This window comes from Chiloscyllium punctatum, chromosome 16 (genome assembly GCF_047496795.1).
Source record: "Chiloscyllium punctatum isolate Juve2018m chromosome 16, sChiPun1.3, whole genome shotgun sequence".
In the NCBI taxonomy this organism is placed as follows: Eukaryota; Metazoa; Chordata; class Chondrichthyes; order Orectolobiformes; family Hemiscylliidae; genus Chiloscyllium; species Chiloscyllium punctatum.
This window is the reverse complement of record NC_092754.1, coordinates 94,933,147-94,960,265: the sequence shown is the minus strand read 5'-3', so window position 1 is coordinate 94,960,265 and position 27,119 is coordinate 94,933,147. Positions and strand designations below refer to the sequence as shown.

The following is a 27,119-nucleotide window of genomic DNA, read 5'->3' as shown; positions in this document are numbered from 1 at the left end:
ATGTTACAGAGATCGGACAACATGGTTGGAGATGTTACAGAGAAAAGTGAGCTCGACTGGAGATGTTGCAGATATAAGAAAGCAAGTCAGTACATATTGCAGAGAAAGGAAAGCAAAGCTGGCGCCGTTACAGAGATACGAAAGCAAGGCTGTAAATTTTACAGAGATTGTAAAACAAGGCTGGAAATGTTATAGTGGTAGGAATGCACTGCTGGAGATGTTAGAGACAGAAATACTGGGCTGTATATGTTACATAGATAGGAAAGCAAGGCTGGACAGGCTCTTGGGATAGGAAAGCACATCCAGAGATGTCACCAAGAGTGTAAAGCATGGTTCGATATGATACATAGATCGGAAAGCAAGGCTGGAGATGTTCCAGAGAGAGGACAGGAAGGCTGGTGATGTTTCAGAGATAAGGAAGCAAGGTTGGAGGTGCCACAGATATGAGAAACGAAGCTCACCCACTTCAAAAATGTCAGTCCGAGACAAGATCTGAAGCAATCAGAATGTTTATTATCCGCTTGCAAGCGCTTTGCATGAAATAGACACCCAGAGTTGAGCAAGTACGTATCTTATATCGGATTCACTACTCTAAACCCGGTGCCCATTACTATTGTTTATCCCTTGCCTTATTCGTCCTTGTGCACAACAAAGTACACGTTTTACTTGGCCATTTGACCTCATCATACTGTTGTCCATTGTGGGGAATATCCTCCTTTACTACTATCTATTTCCCCCACGTGTGACATTTCCACCCTTTCCCCAACCATATTGATCCTTATGACCTTTTAATTGTGGTTTGTTTTTTTGTTTTTGCAGAATTGGGAAACAGATGCTTATAACTACTGCTTGTACAAGCAAATCTGGCTTAACCTACATCGTCACAGCACCTTATCTCGTTGTCTATAACATCTACCATTGATTGCAGGCACATTTCATTTTTGTATACACATTTTAACTAATGCAAAAACAATTATATATTTCCTTCACATTAGTTTTCATTCTTGTTGCCTCAGGTCTTGGTTGAAACAATTACACACTGGTGTGAATGCATTTACCTTGCGTAAGTAATTATGATTGCAGAAGTAACACTACTTTACCTATATCCCACAATTTCACCCTTTTTCTTTAATTACTATTAATTTTCTTCTGCATTTTTCTTTTAATCATCGCTCCCAAAATTCGCAAGCATCATTCCGGAGATTTTATCCATCTTGGTCTCACTCATCCCCTCATCTTTTAATCGATAAAGTTCCTCTGCCTGATTCCGTTTTAGGGGCATCTGTTTCATTAAGTCTGTCTCAATCAGTCTTTGGGTGAACCCTTGTATACAGTGTATCATACAGCAGCCAATGTCTAACAATACCCCGGCGACTACTATCAGGGAAGTAAGGATGGAAACCACCACCCCCTTCTATTTTCCAAACCATGATTCAAGCCATCCCGTGAGAGATGTGTCTACTACTGAATTCTCAGCCCCTTCCTCTGATAACTTAGTCAATTCCCTAGAAGCCTGAGTAATTGATCCGTCAGGCGCAGTGTTATCAGGAATAAAGGTACAATAGGTTCCTCATAAAATTACACACACACACACACACACACACACCCTTTTCCCGCTAAAATCAGGTCAAGGGCCATTCTGTTTTCCCAAACCATTCTATTTGTCGCATCAAGCTGTTCTGATATTCCTTTAACTACATATTTTGTATTATTTATAAATCGCTGTTGATATAGAAAACGTAATTTATCCAACCTACATTTTTATTAATTGTTACCCACCAAAAGAGAGCTCACTCAAAGCTTCTGCAATCTGGTTACGAGCCTTGGTCTCATCAGGTCCCTCCCTACAGACTCCTACAGAATCGATATAAATCCTGCCATCAAAAGGAGTGTCCAACAGTGATCTCTTACTCCTTCCCTTTTCCCTACTATCTTTTCCTTCGCAACTGCCAGGGTAAATGGATTTGCCAATTGTACAATTGCAAATATCTCTCTCCAATCCAGAGATCGGGTGGGTCTCAATATTTTGCCTCCACAGTACCACCATATCTGGGAATATTTAGTGCTGAGTAGTTCCCCCCCTTGTCTGTTTTGGTAACATACTTAATCTCTGTACATAATTACAGCTCCCCCAAATCTCTAGACCGATTTGTATCTCGTCTATGCACACACAACGTGTGATTTCCAACTCCGGCTGAAAACGTAGGAGGGCTTTTGAATCTTTCTTCTCCAAGGGAGCGAACATCAGAGATAGGGAGGTACAGTTCCTATCATTCCACGCAGTCTCATCCTCGTACAGGGCTATCATACGTTTCATGCCCTTCCTGTCTCCCTTCCACACTAGTGGAAAGTGAACCCCCTGGGCCACTGGCCTACTGGAGGCACATGCATAGCAATTGCTCTTGTTCAGACTTTTCACAGTATACTTTGCCCATTCAACCCAGGCATGTGCATCCCCATACCCAGATTCTATTTCGATGGTTTGTTTTAAGTCCTTTATCTCTATAATTTTTACTACTTTAAGATCATCCGGAGGGGTGAAAGGTTTAACCTTATTATCCAGTAGTTCTGCTCGTTTTCCCTTTCCTACACTAATTCGAAAACAACAGCCCGAGAAATCATTCCCGTTTGTTTTCATTCCTATCCCAAATGTTTTATTTATTTGTACCTGATAGGTGCCGCACCTACCTCTCGCGCCCCGCCCCCTCCACCCCCAGGATTGATTCATGCCATGTTGTTTTCTTTATCGTTAGATATAATGGGTTACACTTTTTATCGGGGCAATCACGAGCTGGTCGGAAGGCGTCGGAAGGCCGGTGTACTGTGACGAGACCATTATACCAAGTACCTTCCCCAAGGCCATCCCCATAGGACTTAAGATGTATCTCTGAGCTGCAGTACTGTCTCTGATTATCTACATCCCCACAATTTACGAAGCTGCATGCATCAGCTTCTAACACTTGTGGATTATCCGACTCAGGAACCGTTAATAACAAGTATGAAAATGATATTTGACAACACTCCAAAACTAAGAGGGTGAGCATCATACCGCTAAGCATGCCCAGTATTCTAAATCTCGTGGTGAAGCACGAAAAGACTTAATATACAATCCTACGGAAATCATCCCTCGCTCGCTTCGCCATTGTATAATCAGTCACTCAAAGTCTCTTTAGCCTGAGTTTCAGTGGGTCTTGCGTTGATTCGGCTGTCCAGACTTCTTCCTCGACTCGAGATTCCACTGGCCCTTTGATCCGAATGAAGTGAGTTCAGCCTTTCTCCGCCGTCCTTATTGCCGTTTCGGTCATATGGTCCTCCCCAGTCCGGCTGCAATTTAGTCTCTGTCCATGATTTTACTAAGACCCAATCTCACGGACGGATATGATGAATGGTGAATTCAAGGGGCGGAGTCTGTGCGAATAAACCCTGTTTCCTGAGGAAAGAAATAGTAGGATAAGCCCAGTATGTACTTCTTTAAGAAAAAGCCTTTAATTTCGGGAATTGGCAATTCTCCGTTCGTACCCAGATAAGGTAATCCAAATAGGGGGATAGTCCCAAATCTTTCCTTGGGGCTGTTCGTACTCGCAGGAGAGCTATAGGTAAACATTTGGTCAAAGAGAGTCTGGTTTCTATTATCAATTTAAAGAGCTGTCGTTTGAGTGTTTGGTTCATTCTCAAAACCCTTCCTGATAATGGCAGATGCCATGGAGTATGGAACTCCCAGGAAATTCCCAACCCTTTCATTATCCCCTGTAATACATTAGAGGTAAAATGAGTTCCTTGGTTGGAACCTATACGTTTCACTTGCCCATATCGTGGAATTATGCGCTCTAATATTATTTTAGACACCCCACTCACAGTGGCGGTAGCTGGGAGGTATGCCTCAACCGAACTAGATAGATGATCTACTATGACCAGCATATATTTTAGTCTTTGTACTCTGCGTAGTTCAGTAAAATCTTCTTGCATACTCTTGAAACGTCTCAATCCCGTGTTTTTTCCTCTCGGGCTCTGTTTTCTCTAAACTTTCTTATTTACCTTTATGCATATTATTCATCCCTCACATATATGCTCAGCAATTGTATAAAGACCTTTCCATCCATATTCCCTCAGAACTAAAAGACACATTGTTTGTACTCCCCAATGGCTGCCATAATTCTTGCATCATCATTTTGTTCAGCATTTCCCTTCCATCAGGAACATTGAATGCCCGTCTGCTGTCTATGCAGCCCCTAACTCGTTCAAATATCTTTCCTCTCTTTCAGTAAATTTAGGAGCTTCCCGAGGATCGGGACAGTAGGTATTAGGGAATGAATCACCACTCCTTGTGGATCCAGGTCTGCTTCCTTAGCCACTTCATCGGCTAATCTATTCCCCCTAACTTCTGGTTCATTTCCTTTCTGATGACCATTTACATGCACTACCACTATTTCTCAGGGGAGTAATAGGGACTCAAAGACCCGTTTAATCAACTCCTCGTGTGCTAATTCCTTCCCCCGGCTATTGAACAATCGTCTGTCCTGCCATATCTTTCCGAAAGTGTGCACAACACCAAATGCATATTTACAGTTAATGTATACCATTCCCTCTTTATTTTCTAACGCCCTCAGTGCTCTTCCCAATGCATAAAGTCGCAGGTCCGAGCTGAACACTCATTCGGCAACGTTCCTGCCTCTACCACACTACATTTCGTCCCGTCTACAACTGCATACCCATTATGTCTTTTCCCTTCAGTCACATGGGAAGATCCGTCTATAAAAAGTCAGGCTCCTGCATGAAGTGGAACATCTCTCAGGTCCATGCGGACCTTAGTTTGGTATTCTATAATGTCAAGGCAATTGGATTCTGAGGAGAGTCTCCTTCCCCTTTCCAAAGAAAGGCAGCTGGATTTAAACAATTGTCCGTGACCAACACTAGATCATCCTTTTCTGTTAATATCGCCTCATATTTCAAAACCCGCGAGTCTGTCAACTATCGCCCAGCTTTTTGGTTTAGGATCGTTCTCACTTGGTGTGGGGTGCTTCCTGCTTTCCTCCACCAACAGTGCAGTGGCAGCCAAAGCCTGCACACACTCAAGCTACTGGGATACTGGATCCAATAGCTTCGAAAGATACGCTACTGGCTATTTCATTCCTCCCCACCTCTGAGTTAATACTCCCAAAGCCGCTCCCTTATCTATGGTAGCAAAGAGCTGGAAAGGTTCATCAAGAGAAGGTAAGGCTACCATGGGGGCATGGATCAAATATCTTTCGAATACTTAAATAGTTATTTTTACTCTTCTTCCCAACTCAGACACTTTGGTTCCTCCTCTAATAGTTTGAGATATAATTTATTTGTCTTTTGAGCATATGAATCAATCCACAATCTGCAATATCCCATTAAACCCCCAAAAGTACCTAATTCCCGTTTATTCCTGGGCAGCGGAATTCCCACTATTGCCTCTATCCGTTCCGGATGGTCTTCCGCTTTTCCTCACTAACTAAATGTCCCAAGCATTTCAATTCTCGCTCCACATATTGTATTTTGCTTTTAGATACTCGCAGTCCCTGCTGTCCCAGGAAATTCAATACTTTCTTAGTGGCTTCTACTACTCTTTCACTTCGCTTTCCTGTTACGAAGAGGTCGTCTACATATTGCAGCAGTTCCCTTGGGGTTACTAAATTTCTCCATATTTGTTCTAACATCTGTCCAAATAAATTCGGGGATTCCATAAACCCCTGGGGGAGCACGGTCCACCGGTATTGCTGTCTCCATCCTGTCTTGGGATCTTCCTATTCAAAGGCAAAAAATTTCCAACTTTCCTCCACTAAGGGACAATCCCAAGAGACATCATTTAATTCTGTCACATTAAACCATTTGTGGTCATGAGGGATCTAACTTAATAACGGATAGGGATTTGGCACCATTGGGTGCCTGACCTGTTCTATTCGATTCAATATTCTCAAATCCTGCGCCAATCGATAGGTTCCATCGGATTTACGCACTGGTAGAATTAGGATATTATAAGGAGACATACATGTCTCCAACAGTCCATCTCTAGCACCTTAATTACTGGCTGCAGTCCTCGTTTACCTTCTATGGAAATGGTGAGATTGTCGCTAATAAACAAGGTGCCCTTTCCTTTTTAAACTTATTTCTAGGGGACGGATTTGTAGTTTTCCACGATTCCCTTCTCTAGCCCATTCAATAGGGTCTATCTATCTCTCCACATCCTCAGTCAACATGGTCAATCTTACAACTAATTCTTTTTCCTGAATGCCAATCTCCAATCCAAAGAGTATAATTAAATCTCTCCCTAATAAGTTACTTCCTATATCAGGGATATACAACAGTTCCCCTGTGACTCTATCCTTCGGACGTTCTATCATCATAGGTTCAAATACTGGAACAGTAAATCCTTCCCCTTTTACCCCCGAAGCAGTAATTGACTGTGTCAACATTCCTACTTTCTTTGGTTTGAAATTCAGCGATGACCGTGCTGCCCCCGGATCTACGAGGAAGATTACCTCTTCCCTACAGGGTCCCACCTTCAGGTTTATCAAGGGTTCCTGGTGGGCCCCCGAGGGCAGGAACCCCTGACACCTCTATTCTTCGGCAAAATGCATAAGAGGAATTGCCCTTTCTTCCCTGTTTCGATCAGGACTTTCCCGCTTAAAACACCTGAGTTTCTGCAATAACAGCATCCTGCCTGTGGAGACTTCCATCTCTGCCCCTGTCGTCCAAACCCTCTATCAAATGCTCCCCATTGTCCTCTCCCTCTCCCTCTCTGTCCTACATGCTGCTACCTACCGCTCCAGTTTCTCACTATTGGTTCTATTCTTTTCTTAACTACCTCATCAACTGTAGCTACCATCATTTTGGCCTTCTGTTTTTGTCTTTCATCCTCTCTCTTTGCAAACACTTTCTGTGCCTCTCTTAACAATTCATCTAATTGTGTTTCATTCCTCCCTTCTATCTTCAGTATCTTTCTCTGTGTCTGGCCATGCTTTTGTCACAAAATGTAATTTCAAAAGACCTTGTGCCACTGGGTCCTCAGGATTCATTCCTGAGTATTTCCGCATTGAATCTCTTCATCTTTGCAAGAAAGCTGAGGGTGTCTCATCTTTCTCCTGTCTAACTTCAAAGGCTTTATTAAAATTTTGCGACTTCGGAACTGCCTCTCTTATTCCTTTTAGAATCAGGTCTTTCAATTCCATTATTTCTTCTCTATGCTCCGGGTTTTGATTTTCCCACTGGGTGTCACTGAGGGGAAACTCCGTCTCTCCCTGTCCAGTATCCTCATCCCCAATGGGAAGGTCCCTATCCCATATTTTAATGGCTGCTCCTGGTATAAATCCCCTTTCTTCCCCAGTAAATAGTACATTCAAAATAGACATTAACTCAGTCCACATATACAGACTGGGCCCCAAGAATTGATCAATTTGTTCAGATAGCCCGACCGGATCCTCAACCAGGACCTTCATCTCCTTTTTAAATGTTCTGACCTCCCCACTGGTGAAGGGCCACTTACAAACCCAATCTCTTTGTCCCGTATTGGTACCTCCCGAAGGGGATAACTCTTTCTGTTCTTCCCCTTTTTTTGTTTTTGTTTTTCCCCCTTAGGCTTTTGTTTAGATACTCCAGAGGCGTCCTCTACGTCTACTTTATCTTCCCTTCCTTTTGTTGCGCATTGATGGTCGGGAATAACAACATCCCCGTCCACCGCCTCTTCGTTCTCCTCTTGTGGGTCATACGTTCCCTGTCCCTATCTGTCTGTCTGTCTCTCCTCCTCCCCCTTTTTCACCCAATATGATTTTATGGTACGGAGGGTGGGAGTGCCATCAGGCAAAACGATCCCAGGGACTAGGTGGGGCAGAGGGGGAATCCTTTGTATTTACTACCATCATTCCCAAACTACCCTTCCAACAGGACACATAGTCCACCTCTTCTTGACTAAAAGGTTGTTTTTCATTGACATACATACCTAAATACTGACATGCCCAATCCCCATCCGAATCATACTTTGGCCGGAAGACAGCTGGATGAATGATTGGTTCTTTGGTCCATACTAAACAACAGTATTTAATCATTATCTTTTTATCTTTTTCCCTTTCACAAGTGTTACTTGTCCATTCCCTCAACATCCTCCCCAACGGACTTTCAGGAGGAATGTTACCAGGGACTTTTTCTTCCTTTACTCTGTGACAGTTCGACTTATTCTGCCTACCCCCTATTTCTCGGGGCCCTCACCAGTCCCTCAGCGATTAAATACCCCTTTTCCCAGTCACCAAGTTAATACTTAAAAGTCAGTTTTCTGACGTTGGTCTGTGCAAAGAGTTGCCTGGCCCCTTTTTTCCATATTTTTTATCGAACTTCTTTCACTGTCTGATTCAGATGTCTCTGTTGTGGGATTCATACCAGTCGCCCAAGGGAGAGGACAAAACTGGGACAAGAAACCACTTCTCAATTGTGAATGGGAGGCATCTTCCCAGTGTCCAGGGCCAGCCACTCCCCCCGGCGATGGAAGAATAACCTGGACGATCAAAATTTCAGTGCGAGTAAAGATCTGAAGCAATCAGTATGTTTATTATAGGATTGCAAGCTTGGTGCCTGAAATAGACTCGCAGAGTTTAGCAAGTACATAGGATTCATTACTCCAAACCCGGTGCCCATTACTATTGTTTGTCTCTTGCCGTATCCGGCCTTGTGCACAACAAAGTGCAGGTATTACTTGGCCTTTTCACGACATCCTGGCTGTGGTCAACTGTTAGGTATATCCTCCTTCACTGCGATCTATTTCCCACACTTGTGGCATTTCCTCCCTTTCCCCAAACATAATGAACCTTACGACCTTTTAATTGGGGTTGGGTTTTTGTTTTTGCAGAAATGGGAAACAAATGCTTATAACTACTGCTTGTACAGGCATATCTGGCTTAACCTACATCCTCACAGCACGTTATTTATTTGTCTGTACCATCTACCATTGTTTGCAGACACCTTTCATTCTTGTATGCACATTTTAGCTAATATGAAAATAATTATATATTTTTTTCATATAGGTTTCATTCTTGTTGACCCAGCTCTTGGTTGAAACAATTACACACTGGTGTGTGTTCATTTACCTTGCATAAGTAATTATGATTGCAGAAGTAACACTACTTAACCTGTAACCCACAGTTGGTAGTGTAGTGAACAAGGAAGAACAACGAATATAGAGAATGTGCAGCACAGGAACAGGCCCTTTGGACGGCCAAGCCTGAGCCGGTCCAAAACAACCATCTAAACATGTCGCCCAATTTCTAAGCATCCGTATCCCTCTGCTTCTCACTTACTCACGCATCTGTCCAGGCGCATCTTTAAATAATCTACCATGCCTGCCTCTACTACCTCTGCTGGCAACACATTCCAGCACCTACCACCCTCTGTGTAAAATACTTTCCATGTCTATCTCCGTTAAAAGTTTCACCTCTCTCATTGAACGCCTGACCTCTCATTATTGAATCCCTCATCTTGGGAAAAAGCTCATCTCTATCCACTCTCTCTGTACCCTTCATGATATTGTAGACCTCAATCAGGTCTCCTGAATCTCGTCTTTTCTAATGAAAGCAGAAGTAACCCACTCAACCTCTCTTCAGAGCTTGCATCTTCCATACCAGGCAACATCTGCGTAAACCTTCTCCGCATTTTCTCCTAAACGTCCACATAAGTTTGGTAATTTGGCGACCAGAACTGTATAGAGTATTCTAAACGTGGCCGAAACAAACTCTTGTACAATTTTAGCAGGACTTGCCTGCTCTTATACTCAAGGTCCTAATCGGTGAAGGCAAGCATGCCATATGCCTGCTGGACCACTCTATCCACCTGTGCAGTCACCTTCAGTGTACAAAGGACCTTAACTCCCAGATCTCTCTTCTCATCAAACTTACCCAATGCTCTTCATTTACTGTATACTTGGCTCTGAAATTAAACTTCCCCAAATCATCACCTCACATTTGCTTGGACGGAACTCCATTTGCCACTTCTCCACTTAACTCTTCTGTCTATCTATATTCTCCTTCGTTATTTGACAGTCCCCTATGTTTTCTGGCTACTCCACCAATCTTTGTGTCTTCTGCAAATGTCGTGGCGAGGTACTGGGCTAGCAACCCTTGGAGATTGGAACATGGCAGTTCTTCATGCCATGCAACAAGTCGCCATGTTTGGATGCTTGTTCCCAGTGAAGTACCACTGTTTCCTGATGTAGATCAATAATTCAAACTTTTTTATTAGGAGTGATGATTGAGAAGTTTAATAACGTTACATAGTCGTGTAGTTGACTATGATGAATAATGTCAGGGACCGCAGGGATGTATCCATCAGGTGGAAAAGAAAAATGGCGAATGGAATTGAATCCAGACCAATGAGTGTCGTGAATTTGGGGTGTTGTAACAATAACAGTGAGGATTCTGAGTGGTGTACAGGAACAAAGAGATCTTGGAGTGGACATTCACAGATCCCTGAAGAATGTTGGACAGGGAGATTAATTGTTCGAGAGGTTGTTGGATATTTTCTATTGTTGACGACAGACTGAGAATGATATTCGATCTTTAGCAACCGCCAGTTTAGGAAACAACTAAAGGAATGAGCACAATCTGGTCCATGCAATAATCTACATTTTTAAACATTGAAAGATGAAAGATAGAGGGCTGCAGTATAAATCTTTGCCCATCAAACTACTTTACCACTCAATGAATTTACCACTAATTCCTCTCCAAGTCATGCTGGTATGTACTTTAGAGGGTAATTTGCAAATGGTGAAGGTTCAGTACATCTTCAACCTTGTCCTTATAGTCAGTACAATTTTCGAGCTTTGAAGGTTCTTTTAACAATGCCTGGATGACTTCATCAGTGAATCTTCTATGTGGTGCACTCTGCTGAAATTGTGCCTTAGCAGTTAAGGGAATAAATATTCAGGTGTTCAACAATATACATTTAAGTGACTGTATTGTCGTGGAGGGTGCCCAGTTCCTTCAGTGTAATTGAAGCTGCACGCACCTAGGCAAATGGAAAGAATTCTGTTAAGCATCTAATTTGTGCGTTGCGGACGATGTAGGCTTCACGGAGACAAGAGTTGAGTTAATATTCAAACAAAGTCGACCCACGGACAAGTTTTTGTCGTCAACTTCTTTATATGGGCGGTCATGTTCCATTTTTCCTAAATACTAGCTCTCAGGACGATTACACGGAGGAATTCAGTTACATTGAAGCCATTGAATGTCAATCGAATATGATTAGATTCTCATTTGTCAGAGTTATCATCGCTGTATTTGGTCCTGTGGGTCAATCCAATTCAAATCGCTTTCTGATTTCAAGTTTCAATTCACGTCAGCGCCTGAAATATCAACCTGTTTCCTCGCCGAAATTTCTCCACCTGTCGTAATAATATGTAAGGACGCTGTAAGGGACAGCGCAGACTTACTGACTTGTTGCTGCAGTATACAGTAGAACTTCGTGAAATGATTGTTTCGGCTGGGTATATTCTCCTTGAAACAAAGGAGGAGGGGGGGAACTTTATAATCACATAATAACAATTATAAACGTTCAATATTCGTGGGACCTTGACAGGTTATATACGGGCAGGTGGCTTGCCCTATGCTCTGAGGAGAGCACCAGAGGACATAATCTCAGAATTAGATATTGCCCATTAAATTCAGAAATGAGGAGAAATTTCTTTGCTCAGGGGTCAAAGAATCTGTGACATTTTCCAGTAACCGCTGTTGAGACTGTGTGGGTGGGTATTTTCAAAATGTGCCAGATAGTTAATCAGAAAGATGATGAAACTTTGTCGAGCGAAGTGAGCAGAAAGGAATTCAAGATTATCAGATCAACTATGGTAAAAAACCACAACACCAGGTTATAGTCCAACATGTTGAATTGGAAGCACACTAGCTTTCGGAGTGACTATCACTTGATGAAGGAGCATCACTCTGAAAGCTAGTGCGCTTTAAATTAAACCTGTTGGACTATAACCTGGTGTTGTGTGATTTGGAACATTGTACACCCCAGTCTAACACCAGCATCTCCAAATCAGATCATCCATGAGTTCATTGAATGGTTGAGAAGACTCCTTGGGCTGAATAGCATACTTCCACTTGATTTAACATTTCGTCTAACGCCTCATTTTATTCATAAGTTCAGAATTGAGAGGGGATGGGATGAAGTGACAGAAAAGGTTCATTAAACAGATCAGACAGATCAGGAACAAGCCTCATAAACTCAGGAAGAAGAAACGTGCTGTGACCTGAGGGCAACAAATGACACTGGGCCCCAGCACAGGTGGCTGTGTACAGAAGCTGTGATTGCTGAAGGAAGTTGCTAGATCTTATACAGTTGGCAAGTCAGTGATCACTCTTGATAATGGATCCTTGTATGATTCACACACAGCAGAAATTTGTGAAAGAATGAAATGTTTGTTTCATTGGAGAAGTTTTCTGCGGTTCCAATTCCGAGTGACTGTTTGAAATACTGATCAGATCTTTGTGTGAAGTGTTAGGTTGAAATACTCATGAACAACCACACTGGATAAACTTGTGCTCCCTATCTCTTGTTAATTTTTTCTCTTTCTTTCGATGTAAATTCATAGAAAGACAAGATGGAATGTAGGGTGGAAAGAAAAATGTGTTCCTTCTCATTACACCAATTTCATCTACAATTGAATAGAATGACTGCTCTCACTCTTCTTTTCGACTTTAATGTGGTGTCGATTATTTGTGAATCTTCCGTGCAGTGAAGGGCAAGATTCTCGATCCAGTGTATACCAGAGTGTGAGGTGCAAAGGAAAACTACTTGAGCGGTGTGTAAAGTTAGCAACCATAGTGTGACTCGAACCCGTGAATGTGGAGCACAGCGGTATAATAACCCAGCAACGTAATCTCACAATCTCCTCTGCACATTTTGTTGTGGGGTGACATGTGACCTCATCAGGTTACATGTAGTGAAAGTAATGGATGAGAAAGTTCCAGAGCGGAATCGAATCCACACAATTGTGTTTCTGCTTTCAGTAGAATTATGATTACACCAAATTCCAATAAATAGCCATGCTGGTCAGAATGAATAGCTGTCGGTAATATATTCTGAGTCAGAACTGAATCAGAATGAAACAGGACAAGAATTTTCCATCATATTTACACCTACACTTGACTCATAATTTCTTCAGTCACTTTTTCACTCACGTGAAGAAACAGCCATGGAGAGGGCAATAAAGGCGATGTTGTTGCTCAATGGCCTTCCTCATAAGGCTGAACCTGAATTGGATTAAATCGCAAGAAATGCTGATTTGTTCCTTTCATTTTAACTTTGCTGAAATCTCACAATGTTCATTGTAAGAATCAGAAGTGAATTAGATATATCTCACTGGAACGATTAATGTTGTATTCAAATTTGCTCTGACTTAATTTCAGCTTAAGAAAAATACTCCTTAGAAAAACAGAGAGTTAAAGTGGAAAAGAAAACCCACCAGTTTTGTTGCTCGTTGCTTTGGCAGATTTCACTGAGTATTAAATGGACCAAACATCATGGTGTTTGTTCTCACATCCTTAACGCATGTGATGAAAGCAGGAAGTCGATCTCCAAGCAACTGGTCGCTTCCTATTCGGTATGTAATATCTTCCCTTCATAATAAATAAAAATCCACTCAGTTCCATTTACAATGCTTTAGGTGGAATATTATGCCAAGTTTTTCAAAATGCAGAGTTTTGGAAGCGAATCTTATTCAGTTGCACACATTAAAGAAATTTCTTTGCATTGAAAGTCAACCGACTTAGACATTGTTTCCCGCAACTTCCGACCGACTACACCCCACCTCTGCACCTTTACCTAGCCACACGCTGTCTCTCTCCTTGTAAAATTTATTTCTTTTATGTCACCAAATTTGCCTTTCCAAATATTTTGAAAAACAGATTATTGGAGTGACAGCGATTCTGTTCTCATCATTTCTTTGCCCTTCCAAGGTTTTATCAAAGCTATTGAATGCCTGACATCTAGATGTTTACTTACTTGAAAGAGGGAATTTTCCACCTATGTAGTCTGTTCAAACATTTCATAACCTGAAAAAAACCCATTAAGTTTTCCTTGGTTCAGGGATAACTGTTCTCAATTTTCCCAGAAGACAAGTGAATAAAATCTCATCCTCAGTTCAACCCCATCAGCATCTTCTCTAAAGGCTTTACACCCCAGTAAATACCATCATTATCAATTCATAGAATCACGGAATCCTGCAGTGTAGAAATAGCATTTCAGTCAATCGAGCCGGTGTCGACTCTCTGAAGAGCATCTCACCCAGACCTTGCTCCACTCCCTATTTCCTTATATTTCACCTGAAGAAGGGGAATCCCTCCCCCATATGATTTCAACTAAACCTGTTTGAGTATAACCTGACGCCCTGTGACTTCTGACCTTATCCCCACGTTACCCATGGCTAATTCACCTAATTTACTTATTTCATTCCCTGGACACGAGAGGGCAATTTAACTTTGCCAATCAACCTAACCCACCCTCTGAACAGCAATGCGAATTACTGAGACAATGTTCCATCATATTGAGCAAATGCTGTATCATTTTTAATGGTTTTATATCCTGGTAACAACCTCATCAAAGCAAATGAACCCAAATTCAATGTATCGAAACACTACTCTGTCCTTTACAATTTCATTCGTGCTGCGGGAAATGTTTCTGCACTCATATTTGAATGCGGTTATGTTGTTTCTTCCTCAGATTCCTGCTTCTAGTAAACACTTCAATCTGGAACAAGTCTGTCAAATGCTTTTCATTCCAACACATTCACAAGGTGAAGTTTGCAGAAGTCACGTGTTTGGCCGTTCAATGACACTCTGCCTCCCTTAGAGTTGCAGTCCTTCCCCACCTTTAAGGAGAAAGTGAGGACTGCAGATGCTGGAGATCAGAGCTGAAAATGTGTTGCTGGAAAAGCGCAGCAGGTCAGGCAGCATCGGAAGGAACAGGAGAATCGATGTTTCGGACATAAGCCCGTCTTCAGGAATCAGGATTCCTGAAGAAGGGCTTATACCTGAAACGGCGATTCTCCTGTTCCTTGGATGCTGCCTGACCTGCTGCGCTTTTCCAGCAACACTTTTTCAGCTTCTCCACCTTGATTCAGGCAGCACTGTCCTTCCTGTGACATGCCCCATCGAGAATGGATGGACAGGTATCAATACCCACACTTGGGAATGGAGCGACAGTTTTAAAATATATACAATGTCCCGAGCGGAAAATTGATCCCTGTGCCAGGCGGGGACACTAACCATTCTACGACCGAGGACAAGAGTATCAAAGGAGGTCCTTCAACCAATTGTGGCCACATTTGTCAAAAACAACTGCCTAATGAACTGAATCCCATTTCACAATGCTAACCCCACAGCCTTATATGTCTTGGGATCAAAAGTTCGCATCTGAATATTTATTCATGTTATAAAGGTTTCTGCCGCTCTGAAAAATGCAGACAGTGTATTCCAAATTCCAACCAACCACTGGCTGATAAAGCTTTTTCGCACATCTTCTCAAACCTTTCTGTCTTTCTCCTTATGTCTCTGGCCCCCGCTGATCGATCCCTCCATCAATGGGAAACTCGTTCAGTCAACCCTATCTATACCCTAACTCAATCATGTCTTGTCGACATCTCCTTTTCACTGCGACAAACACTCCACTCTGTCCTGTCTTTCTTCACAACTGAAACTCTTCAGCTCAAACAGTATCCCGGGAAATATCTCCTGCAATTTTCTCACAGTGATCACATCTCTGCGAAAATGTGACTTGCAAAACTGCACACAACGCTGTTGCTTGATCCTAATGAGCACTTGTTTTTAAATTTCTGGATTAGTATGAGGGCGATTCTGGCTAGGCAGAATTTATTACCCATTTCGAATTGCCCAGAGGGCAGTTGAGACTCAACCATATTGCTATGAGTCTGAAGTCACATGAAGCCCAGACCAAGTAAGGAGAGCAAATTCCATCCCGAAATAACATCAATGAAACAGATTTTTTTTCAACAATTGTCAATGGATCTATCCTAGTCATTAGATTCTTCCTTGCAGATATTTTTTGGATCCAAATTTGACAATCATGGCATGGTGGGATTCAAGACCAAGTACCCAGACTATTACCTCGGTCTCTGGACTATCAGTCCTGTGAGATTATCACAAGACCAACACAGAAAGCCATAAAAGCTGATCTTTTCCAATAAAATGTCTTTTCACCCAAACTGCCCTGAGTCTTTTCCATGAGCCTGACGCTCCAATTGTCCTAAGTCAGTAAAAGCTGCTACATGGGGATTGATTTCACAACCGTGGTATCTAAATGGATCGACTTGTTTGAAGGTCCCGATGGTGGAGTTGGGGCACGTTCACCCAACAGCCACCGCAGTAGCAGCACAGACAGAACAGTATAAATGTGAAAGAGAGTGATAGGTTGTGCATTGCCTCAGAGAAATGGGGGGAGGGATGGAAAGGAAGTTTAATGATCGTGGGAAGGAGAGAAAACTCCGACAACGGGTGTGTTTGAATCCTGATCTATGAAACGCAGAGATGTGAGGGAGCGGAATTTGAAGGTAAAACAGTTGATTTCTGAGCATGTGTCACAAAAAGGACAACGGAGAGAACACTTCGTGCCGTGATTTGGTTTCAAATCGAGGTTGCTGTGGTCACAATGCAAAACACGATCACAGTAACCACAGAACAGGATGCTTGCAAGCAGCAATAAGTATACTAGCAGAGGAAATGTTCGGAAGAACAGCAAATGTACAATATCAGTACTCAAAGAACAGTGACAGACATGTGGGAACTGAGAATGAGCTGAATCTTTCAATTGGATGTCTTCAGAGGCTGTGGAAATCCCTTGAATGAGAATGTTGAAAAATGAGATTGATCGATTTCGACAAAACATCAAAGACTCTGGGACAGTACAGGATATTGTTGAAATGTATGCTTCAACAGCATTTTAGCTTAACATTGGAAAAGCCACTCATATCCAACCGGAAATGGGGATGGGAAAGAGTGCGCAGAGTTACTCTCTGGCTCCAGTGATGCGATCGGTGAGCGTGCTGTCCTTCTATGATGGTATAGAGGCGCAAGAAATTACGAGGTTGAGTGTGCTCCTGCTCAAGGGAATGGTTGTCCCCGTTTATACTGTCATAGCGATTTACACTGCATCTTTCAGAGTCAGCTGAGTGGCACAAGTGGAGCGTGTTGAGCCCTTAACTTGCTGACACCAAAGCAACTGCGTCGTTCGGGAGCAGAAAGAACCCCCCTGATAGATTACAATTCAAATGCATTTGGCAAAAAGGTTCGTAGCAGTTTATTAGCAGCACATAACCCTGACTCCAAAGGTCTGGTGGATGTTGTCTACAGCAAAACAACCAGTCTCAATTGTTATCACCAACAAATGCAAAACATGAAATATATGCAGTATTAGGCAGACCTGGCACAGTCTCGGAGGAGAATCAGAGTTTAGGCCTCAATTCAAATGAAAGATTCGTTCATGTTATTTTCCGGGATCTCTGTTAATACTTGTCACACGACTTCCAGAGGGAATTCGTTCGCTTGCTCACCTCTCATGCATCGACACTGGAGTTATCATATCGCCAGCAATATCATAGAGCCATTAGTAAAAGCAAATTACTGCGGATGCTGGAATCTGAAACCAAAAGAGAAAATGCTTGAAAATCTCAGAAGGTCTGGCACCATCTGCAAGGAGAGAAAAGATCTGACGTTTCCAGTCTAACTGATTAAAGATAAAGATAAAAACAAAGGGGGAGTATTATGGAGCTATTTATACCACGCTGAGAGAAGGTGAGTCAAGGCTCCAGATGCAAAGGTGATAATGACAATGCATGGAGAGATTAAAGGGAGATTAAGAGACGTGAATGACCCAGGCTGAAGCCAGCGCTATGTGACAAAATATGTGAGGGATGGGTGAAGCAGAGACAAAATGGAAAACAGGGGAGAAGGGTAGCAAAGCGGGAAGAGGAGAGGGAAAAGGTATTGAGAGAGTGGGGAGCGAGAGAAAGAGAGACAATCAAGAAATAAGAGGTACAGAACAGTGAAAAAAAACACAAATAAAAAAGATAAATAAAATAATTGAAATAAAATTACCTGAAGTTGTTTGAATTCAACAACTTCAGACAATTTTACTTCATCTTTTTTTACTTATTTTTTTATCATTTCACCTGCACTATCATAGAGCCATTAGATGTGGACAGCACTGAAAACACAGTCTTAGGTCGAACTCGTCCATTCCGAACAGATATCCTCAACTGATCCAGCCGCGATTGCATGCACTTGACCCATTTCTCTCTAAACCCTTCCTATTCAAGTACACGTCCAGATTCCTTAAAAGTATTGTATTATACCATCCATCACCAGCTCGTCTGGCAACTCATTCCAGAAACGCACCACCCTCTGCGTGCAGCCGTTGCCCCTCGCTGCCTTTCGAATTCTCACCCTCCCACACCAGATTTATACCCTCTAGTTCTGAACTGGCCCACCTGAGCGAAAGAAACTTGTCTATTTACCCTATTCATTCCCCTCATGATTGAAAAACCTCCATAAGATCAGCTCCCAGCCTCTGACGCGCCAGGCGAAATAGTGAGTGAGTGTTCAGCCTGTAAACGTTTCCACCTTTTCCATTTTCAAATGTAGGATGTAGCATGCTGTCTGAAGCAATCATTTTAGCAGCTGACTTGTCGCTGACAAACGCTGCAGGAAGGCCTGATAACTTGCTCAATATGCTGTCAAACGAAGATTGCAAAAGTAACATGAGTCATTGAGCAAAACGTGCAATTGACTTCTGAGCTGTTGCTGGCACCAAAGCAACTGCGTCGTTCGGGAGCGGAAAGAACCCCACTAATAGATTACAATTCAAATGCATTTGGCATTAGGTTCGGAGCAGTTTATCAGCAGCACATAACCCTGACTCCAAAGGTCTGTGAGTATCCAGAAGAACAGTGAGCGATCGTTGAAGGTACGTTTCTCCAGACGACATTTGTCAACGTGACAAGCTGCAGCTGAGCTGCTGGCGTTGCGATTGAAATTGCATGGGTCCGGACATTGTGCTGAATTATAGATATCTGACCAAATGGTTAACTCGAGTATGCGTGTTTGTAAAAGTAAATGCTTTTTTGGTTGAAAACCTTTGCAACGAAAGGAAATCCTTCAGACTATCGTGCGATCGATAATAAGCAGAAAATGCACCGCCGCCGTGGTTGTGAGCACCAGCAATATCGGCCTTTGCTTTTGCTGCGCCCATTGGTGAGCTCTACTCTCACCAGCGCTGCACATGGTCAGTGTGGGGATTGAACCCACGATCTTGGCGCTAATAGCACCATGCTCTAACCAGCTGAACTAACCGACCAACACATGTCCTCTGACGAGAGCAAATGCCTATATAGCCGCTGCTCACTATCACGGCATCAGGGTTTCCTGCCCGGGGAGCCACCAGGAACTCTTGATAAACTTGAAGGTGGGACCTTGTAGGGAAGAGGTAGTCTTCCGAGTAGATACGGGGGCAGCACGATCATCGCTGAATTTTAAACCAAAGAAAGTAGGAATGTCAACACAGTCAATTACTGTTTCCGGGGTTAAAGGGGAGGATTTACTGTTCCAGTATTTGAACTTATGATGATAGAAGGTCCAAAGGCTACAGTTTCAGGGGAACTGTTTTATACCCCTGATATAGGAAGTCACTTACTAGGGAGACATTTAATTATCCTCTTAGGACTGGAGATTTGAATGCAGGAAAAAAGAATTAGTTGTACAAATGGCAATGTTGACAGAAGATTTGGAGAGAGGGGTAGACCCTATTATATGGGCGAGAGAAGGGAATCGTGGAAAAATACAGATCCGTCCCCTAGAAATAAGTTTAAAAAGGAAAGGGGATGTTGTTTATGAGTGACAATATCCCATTTCCATAGAAGGTAAACGAGGACTGCAGCCAGTAATTGAGGGGCTGTTGGAGCCATGTATGTCTCCTTATAATATCCTAATTCTACCAGTGCGTAAATCCGATCGAACTTATCGATTGGTGCAGGATTTGAGAATATTGAGTTGTATGTTATTAAGTACGATCCCTCATGACCACAAATGATTTAGTGTGATAGATTTAAAGGATGCCTTTTGGGAGGAAGGTAGGAGTTTTTTGCCTTTGAATTGGAAGATCCCAGAAAAGGACAGAAACAGCAATATCGGAGTACCCTGCTTCCCCAGGGGTTTATGCAATCCCCAAATTTATCTGGAAAGATGTTAGAATAATATTGGAGACATTTAGCAGCCCCAAGGGAACTAACCTCTTGCAGTATGTAGACGACCTCTTAGTAACAGGAAAGAGAAGAGAAAGAGTAGTAGAAGCCACGAAAAAAAATTGAATTTCCTGGGTCAGCAAGGACTGTGAGTATCTAAAAACAAACCACAATATATGGAGTGAGAAGTGAAATACTTGGGACATTTAGTTCGTGAGGGAAGCGAAATGGAAGCATGGAAATGGTTAAAGGGAATAGTGGGTATTCTGCGGCCCAGGAATAAACGGGAATATCATAATTTTGGGGATTTAACGGGATATTGCAGATTGTGGATTGATTCTTATGCTCAAAAGACGAATAAATTATATCTCAAACTATTAGAAGAGGAACCAAAATGTCTGAGTTGGGAAGAAGAGGATAAAGAACCATTTAAGAATTCAAAAGAGATCTGATCCATGCCCCCATGTTAGCCTTACCTTCTCTAGATAAATCTTACAAGCTCTTTGCTACCGTAGATAAGAGAGCGGCTTTGGGAGTATTAACCCAGAAGTGGGGAGGAATGAAACAGCCAGTAACATATCATTCAAAGCTATTGGATCCAGTATCGCAGGGGAGGCCTGAGTGTGTGCAGGCCGTGGCTGCGACTGCACTGTTGGTGGAGGAAAGCAGAAAGCTTACATTTGTGGGAGCCCTAATAGTAAGCACTCTACACCAAGTGAGAACGATCCTGAAGCAAAAAGCTGGGCGATGGTTGACAGACTCGCGGGTTTTGAAATATGAGGCAATATTAGTGGAAAAGGATGATCTAGTGGAGGTCACGGACAATTGTTTAAATCCAGCTGCCTTTCTTTGGAAAGGGGAAGGAGAATCTCCTTAGAATCCAGAGCACAACTGCCTTGACATTATAGAATACCAAACTAAGGTCTGCATGGTCCTGAGAGATGTTCCACTTCATGCAGGACCTTGACTCTTTATAGATAGATCATCCCAGGTGACTGAAGGGAAAAGACATAATGGGTATGCAGTTGTCGATGTTATGAAAGGTAGTGTGGTAGAGGTAGGAAGGTTGCCAAATGGGTGGTCAGCTCAGACGTGCGAACTTTATGCATTGGAAAGTGTCTATAGGGCGTTAGAAAATAAAGAGGGCGCAGCATACCGTTACTCTAAATATGCATTTAGTGTTGTGCACACCTTTGGAAAGATATGGCAGGAAAGATATCCAGGAAAAACAACCATCACCTGTTCAAACTCCCTATAGCTCAACCCTGGCAACATCCTTGTAAGTCTTTTCTGAACCCTTTCAAGTTTCACAACATCCTTCCGATATGAAGTAGAATAGAGTTGCATGCAATATTCCAAAAGTGGCCTCACCACTGTCCTGTACAGCCGCAACATGACCTCCCAACTCTTGTACTCAATACTCTGACCAATAAAGGAATGCATACCAAGCGCCTTCTTCGCTATCCTAACTACCTGTGACTCGACTGTCAAGGAACTCTGTATTTCATTTGAAAGATTGCATAGACAGGTAGAGTGGCCCGAGGTCATCTGGGTAATGCTAGTTCAGTCTTATCTAGTAGGCAGAGCCAGTGACGTATTTGCAGCGCTATCTGATGAGTGGTCGAGAGATAATGCATATGTCAAACAAGCCTATTTTAAGTGCTTATGGATTGCTTATGAAACGGAAGCCACTACAATTCCCTTTACTGTACCATCGCTATCTGTCAAAGCTCTTTCAGGTCTATATCCTCCTAATTCTTGAAACCTGCTCTCACCATTGCAACTCCCATTATTTCCTAACATTGCTGAGTCTCTAAAAGCTTCCCTATCAGTTTAATCTCCTCCACTGCATACAACACTCCTATCTTGTGTAATCTCTTCACATCCTTCAGTTCCTATATACCTATGTATTGGAGTGACTGCTTTGTGGCCATTGAATCCTCGTTTATATCTGCAAAAGGCACTGCTCAATGTAGCACATCCCATGCTCACATGTGAATCTGGTCTCTCACAAGCCTCTCTACGACTGTCTCCTCCAGTCTCTACAAGCTTCCCTATCCCTGTCGTATCTTGCAGCATGCACACCACTCACTCTCTCTGACATACCTTCCAGTGCATAAATTCATCTCTTCTTCGAACTGTATCCAGTCTACAACTTCATCCCTGTCCGTGCAACATCCTCCAGTCCATATACTCCTCTCTATTGCTGCAGCATTCTCCAGCTTATATCATCTTCCATGTGCTTGCAATATTCTCCAGTCCATATCACCCTCCCTTTCCCTATAATATTCTCCTGTCCATACCATCTTCCCTATCGCTGTGATATTCTCCAGATCCCACAACTGTTGTTAAATGTACGACATCCTGGAATCCTGTGAATGTTTCTACGCCCTGATCAACATAGTCCATATAACGATCCACAACCCGACACACATCCCTATCTCTGGAATCTAATCAAAGACGCTTTATCTCTCTAACTTCCTCCAAACAATAAAATGTTTTCTCCTGCGGGCATTCTGTAGCAACTGTAACTATGTTTATCCCTGCAACATTGTAGCGCCCCCAAACATCTCTCCCAATCTGTGACCTCTAACCATCCCTCAAAGGCCGTCTCGGTGACATGCGCCATGCATTTGCAACAAGGCAGATGGAATGACAGCATTGACTGAAGGGAACAGATATGATCGAACTGTTATTGTGGAGGTGTGGCTGCAGAATGATCATGACAGCAATGTGATTATTGAGGGATTGTAGGTATTTAGGCAGGATCAGCAAAAAAAACAAACAAGGTCCTGTTTTGTTGTGAAGAAAGGATGCAATCAGTGCATTAGTGAGACAGACAATTTAATCTGGGAATCAAAATATAGAGTCATTTTGAATGGACAGCTTCCAAATAGCAAGGGGGATCTGGAAGATCAAATCACAATCCATGCTCGTTGTTAAATTGGATACAATAATTTCTTGGTGATAGTAGACAGAGACATGTGGAATGGTGAATTTCTGATTGGACGTCTGTGGCCAATGCTGTTTCACAAGGATCAGTGCTGCGATGTCTGTGTGTAATTTATGTCTGTGATTCAGATGAAAAGGTCAGCAGTTTGAGTGGTAATTTTGCAGACGACATTTGGAAAGGCATGTAATGATTAGGGATAGTTAGGGGAATTGTGGATATTGAGGAAGAGTGTTAAATGTTGCAGCAGTATGTACATCAGCTGGAACGTTGGGCAGAGATGTGGCAAATCGAATTTCATCGGGGCAGGTGTGAGGTGATGCATTTATGAAGTCAAATGGAAGAGAGAAGTACACTAATTGACTTTTTGGAAACATTGATAAACAGATGACCTTGGATGCAAATCCGTAGCTCCCTGAAAATAACAACACAGTAGGATGTGGTGGTAAAGGGGGAGTATGGTATGCTGACCTTTATTGGGCACAGTATTGAGTACAGACGTTTGCATGTCAATTTTGTGACTGAATGAAACTTCATTCGACCATGTTTGGAAGGTTGTGTGTCATTCTCATGGACACACCACAGGAAGGATGTGGAGGTTTTGGGGAGGGTGGAACAGAGGGTTGGCAGAATGTTGCCTGGATGAGAATGTGTTTACTGTAAGGAGGTTGGACGCAGTTGGATTGTTTTGCGTGAGTATCGGAGACTGCGGGGTGACCTAGTACAGGTATACAGCATTAGGAGAGGCATGGATAGTGTGGATCGTTGAAATCCTTCTTCCACTGTAGAAATATCAAACACTAGGGCGCCTCAGTTTAAGTAGAGCGTGAGAAGTTTTAAGTGAGATGAATGAGGCCAGTTGTCTTTACCGAGAGGGTAGAAGCTGCTCAGGAGGTGGGAGAGGTGGCAACGAGAGCAAAGGTTTGAAGTGGCATTTTGACAGAAACATGAACAGGCAGAGAATAGAGGGATATCACCCATGTGCAGGCAGATGGGATTAGTTTAGAATAGCATCATGGTCAGCACAGCCATGGTGGGCAAAAGGGCCTATTACTCTGCTGAACTGTTCTAGTTTCTAACTTCATGGCATGTACCCTGTCAAAGCCCCTCAGAATCCTGGATGTTTCATTCAATTTCTCTCCCATTCTTCAAAGCCCCATTAGGTTCAAGGTCAATCTACTCCACCTCTTCTCATTGGAAAATCCCCCATCTCCAGGATCAGCCGAGTGAACCTTCCCTGGCCTGCCTCCAACACAAGAATGTCTTTCTTTCGGGCACGCGTACTGTTCATTATAATCTAGGTGTGGTCTGACTTGTACCTTGCATCGTTTTACCAAGATCTCCCTATTTTTAGACTCCATTCCCTTTGTAATAAATAGCAACATTTGATTTGCCTCCTCAATGACCTGCTGATCCTGTAAACTACCTGTTTCAGATTGATTCACAAGGATTCCCAAAACCCTTTGAGCAGTCAGTCAGAAACCAAACGGGGTTGGCCTGACAGTAAGTCGGGAGCGTGTTGGAATGTGCTATAAAGAATATGACAATAAATGATAACTGGATGCTTAGAAACAATGGGAGATGTATGATTTTATAAAAGGGATTCTATATTTTGGCGTGACCTTAAATGGTAGAATAGATAAGGGTGGGGGAGGCTAGTTGCGGTAGAGCGATATTTGGAATTTCAGAAGCATTTTGACAAGTTTCAACCAGGGCTAAAAATTAGCTCGAGAGAGAATAGGGCCGCTGAAAGGTCAATGAGGCTGTCTGTGTGGAATCACTGCTGATGCGTGAGATACTGAACAAATATGTTGTGTTAGGATTTACTGTGGAGAAAGACATGGAAGCTTGGGAACTTGGGAAAATACATAGTGATGTCTTGAAAAGAATTCACCTTGGAGAACAGGAGGTGCTGGATGTCTTAAAATGCAAGAAGTTAGATAACACCTTGGGACATGATCAGATGTATCTCAGCGCCTTGTGAGAAGCGAGGGAGGAAATTGCAGGGCCCCTCCCAGAGATATTACGCTGAAAGACTGCAGCGACTGGGCTTGTATACCCTTGAGTTGAGAAGACTGAGAGGGGATCTGATTGAGACATATAAGATTATTAAAGGATTGGACACTCTGGAGGCAGGAAATATGTTTCCGCTGATGGGTGAGTGCTGAACCAGATGACACAGCTTAAAAATACGGGGTAGACAATTTACGACAGAGATGAGGAGAAACGTCTTCACCCAGACAGTGATGGGTGTGTGGAATGCTCTGCCCCAGAGGGCAGTGGAGGCCCAGTCTCTGAATTCATTTAAGAAAGAGTTGGATAGAGCTCTCAAGGATAGTGGAATCAAGGGTTATGGAGATAAGGCAGGAACAGGATACTGATTAAGGATGATCAGCCATGATCATATTGAATGGTGGTGCAGACTCGAAGGGCAGAATGGCCTACTCGTGCACCTGTTGTCTATTGTCTATTTGTATCATCAACAGCCACTTAAGACCAATGTGACTGATGCAGGGTGGTAAGTTGTTGGCGGAGATTGTGAGAAACGATCACCATGCTTTTGGAAAGGTAAGGACAGGTTAACAATCATCAGCATGGCTTTGTGCATGGGAAATCATGCCTCAGAACTGAATGTGGAGGTAGACAAGTGACAGATCAAAGCAGAGCAGTAGACGATGTCCACGTGAACTTTATCAAGGCCTTTGACAAGTTTCTGCATGGCAGACTGGTTAGTAAGTTTAGATCACACACAACCAAGGAGCGCTCACTAACAAGATACAAACCAGGATTGACGGTACGAGACAGAGCATGTTCATAGAGGGTTTCTGCTCAAACTGCAGGCCTGTGACGAACGGTGTGCCATGGGGTTCGGTGCTGGGTCTCTGTTGTGCATCATTTATATAAACAGTTTGGTAGCTAATACAGTAGTCATGTTGAGCAAGTTTGTGAGTGAGACTGAAATTGGTGATAATGTGGACAGTGAAGAGGGTTATCGAAGAGTACAATGGGATCAACAGTACTGCTCGACCAGTGAGGTTAGGAATAACAGGTCGAGAAATGCAAGATGTTGTATTGTGGTAAAGCAGACCAGGCTGGACTTGTACAGTTAATGTTCGGGTCCTTGGTCGTGTTGTCAATCAGTGACCCAGGGACGCAGGTACACAGTTTTTTGAAAGTAGCATCACGGGTAGGCAGTCTGGTGAAGCAGGCGTTTGGGATGGTTACCCTTCTTTGGGCAGAGCATTGAGAGAAGGAGTTGGGATGTCATGGTGTATTAGTGAGGTCAATGTATAACCATGGTTGATTATCTGGTAAAAATCAACTTGTTCACGTATGTCCTTTAGAGAGGGACATCTAGCATTCTTGCCTGGTCTGGCTCACATGTGACTCCAGTCCCACAGCAATATGGCTGACTCTGAGCTGCCTCTGGGCAATTAGCAGTGGGGTAATGTATGCTGGTCCATCCGGTGACATCCTCAGGCCATGAATGAATCAATGAAAATACAGATGTCCATCCTTACCTCTGCAAACAGATCTAGCTGCAGCACTTCGTACTGGCTTTGTAACATTGTTCAGGCCTTTGCCCCTCTCTGTAGCACCCTCACCACCTCCAGCACCTTCGATTCACCCTGTTCTGATCATCTGAGTAAACGCTGATGTTTCCTCTTCCTACTGCACTTCTCCTGCTAGGAGACTCCCTAGCGATCTCTTTAACAAATGTGTCCACATTTCTAAACGTTGGCTTCTTCAGAATTGATAGGTTTTTTTCATTTCTTAATCCAATCCGTTACGTTCTGGGCCAAGACCGTCTGAAGTGGGGGAGGAGCATTGGGAAGGTGTCTAGCACCTCGAGGCTTGCTGTGGGGAAAAATAGGAATCCAGGAGAAAACAGCACAAGGAGCGCGTGACCAC

The 27,119-nt window shown here is 43.0% G+C and overlaps 1 non-coding gene across 1 annotated transcript; it reads right to left on the bottom strand.

Moving 5' to 3' along the window:
* Positions 1-19,300: 19,300 nt before the first annotated feature.
* trnan-auu (transfer RNA asparagine (anticodon AUU)) lies at positions 19,301-19,374 on the bottom strand. Its single transcript has one exon. It is a non-coding gene; the product is annotated as a tRNA-Asn (tRNA).
* Positions 19,375-27,119: the final 7,745 nt, after the last annotated feature.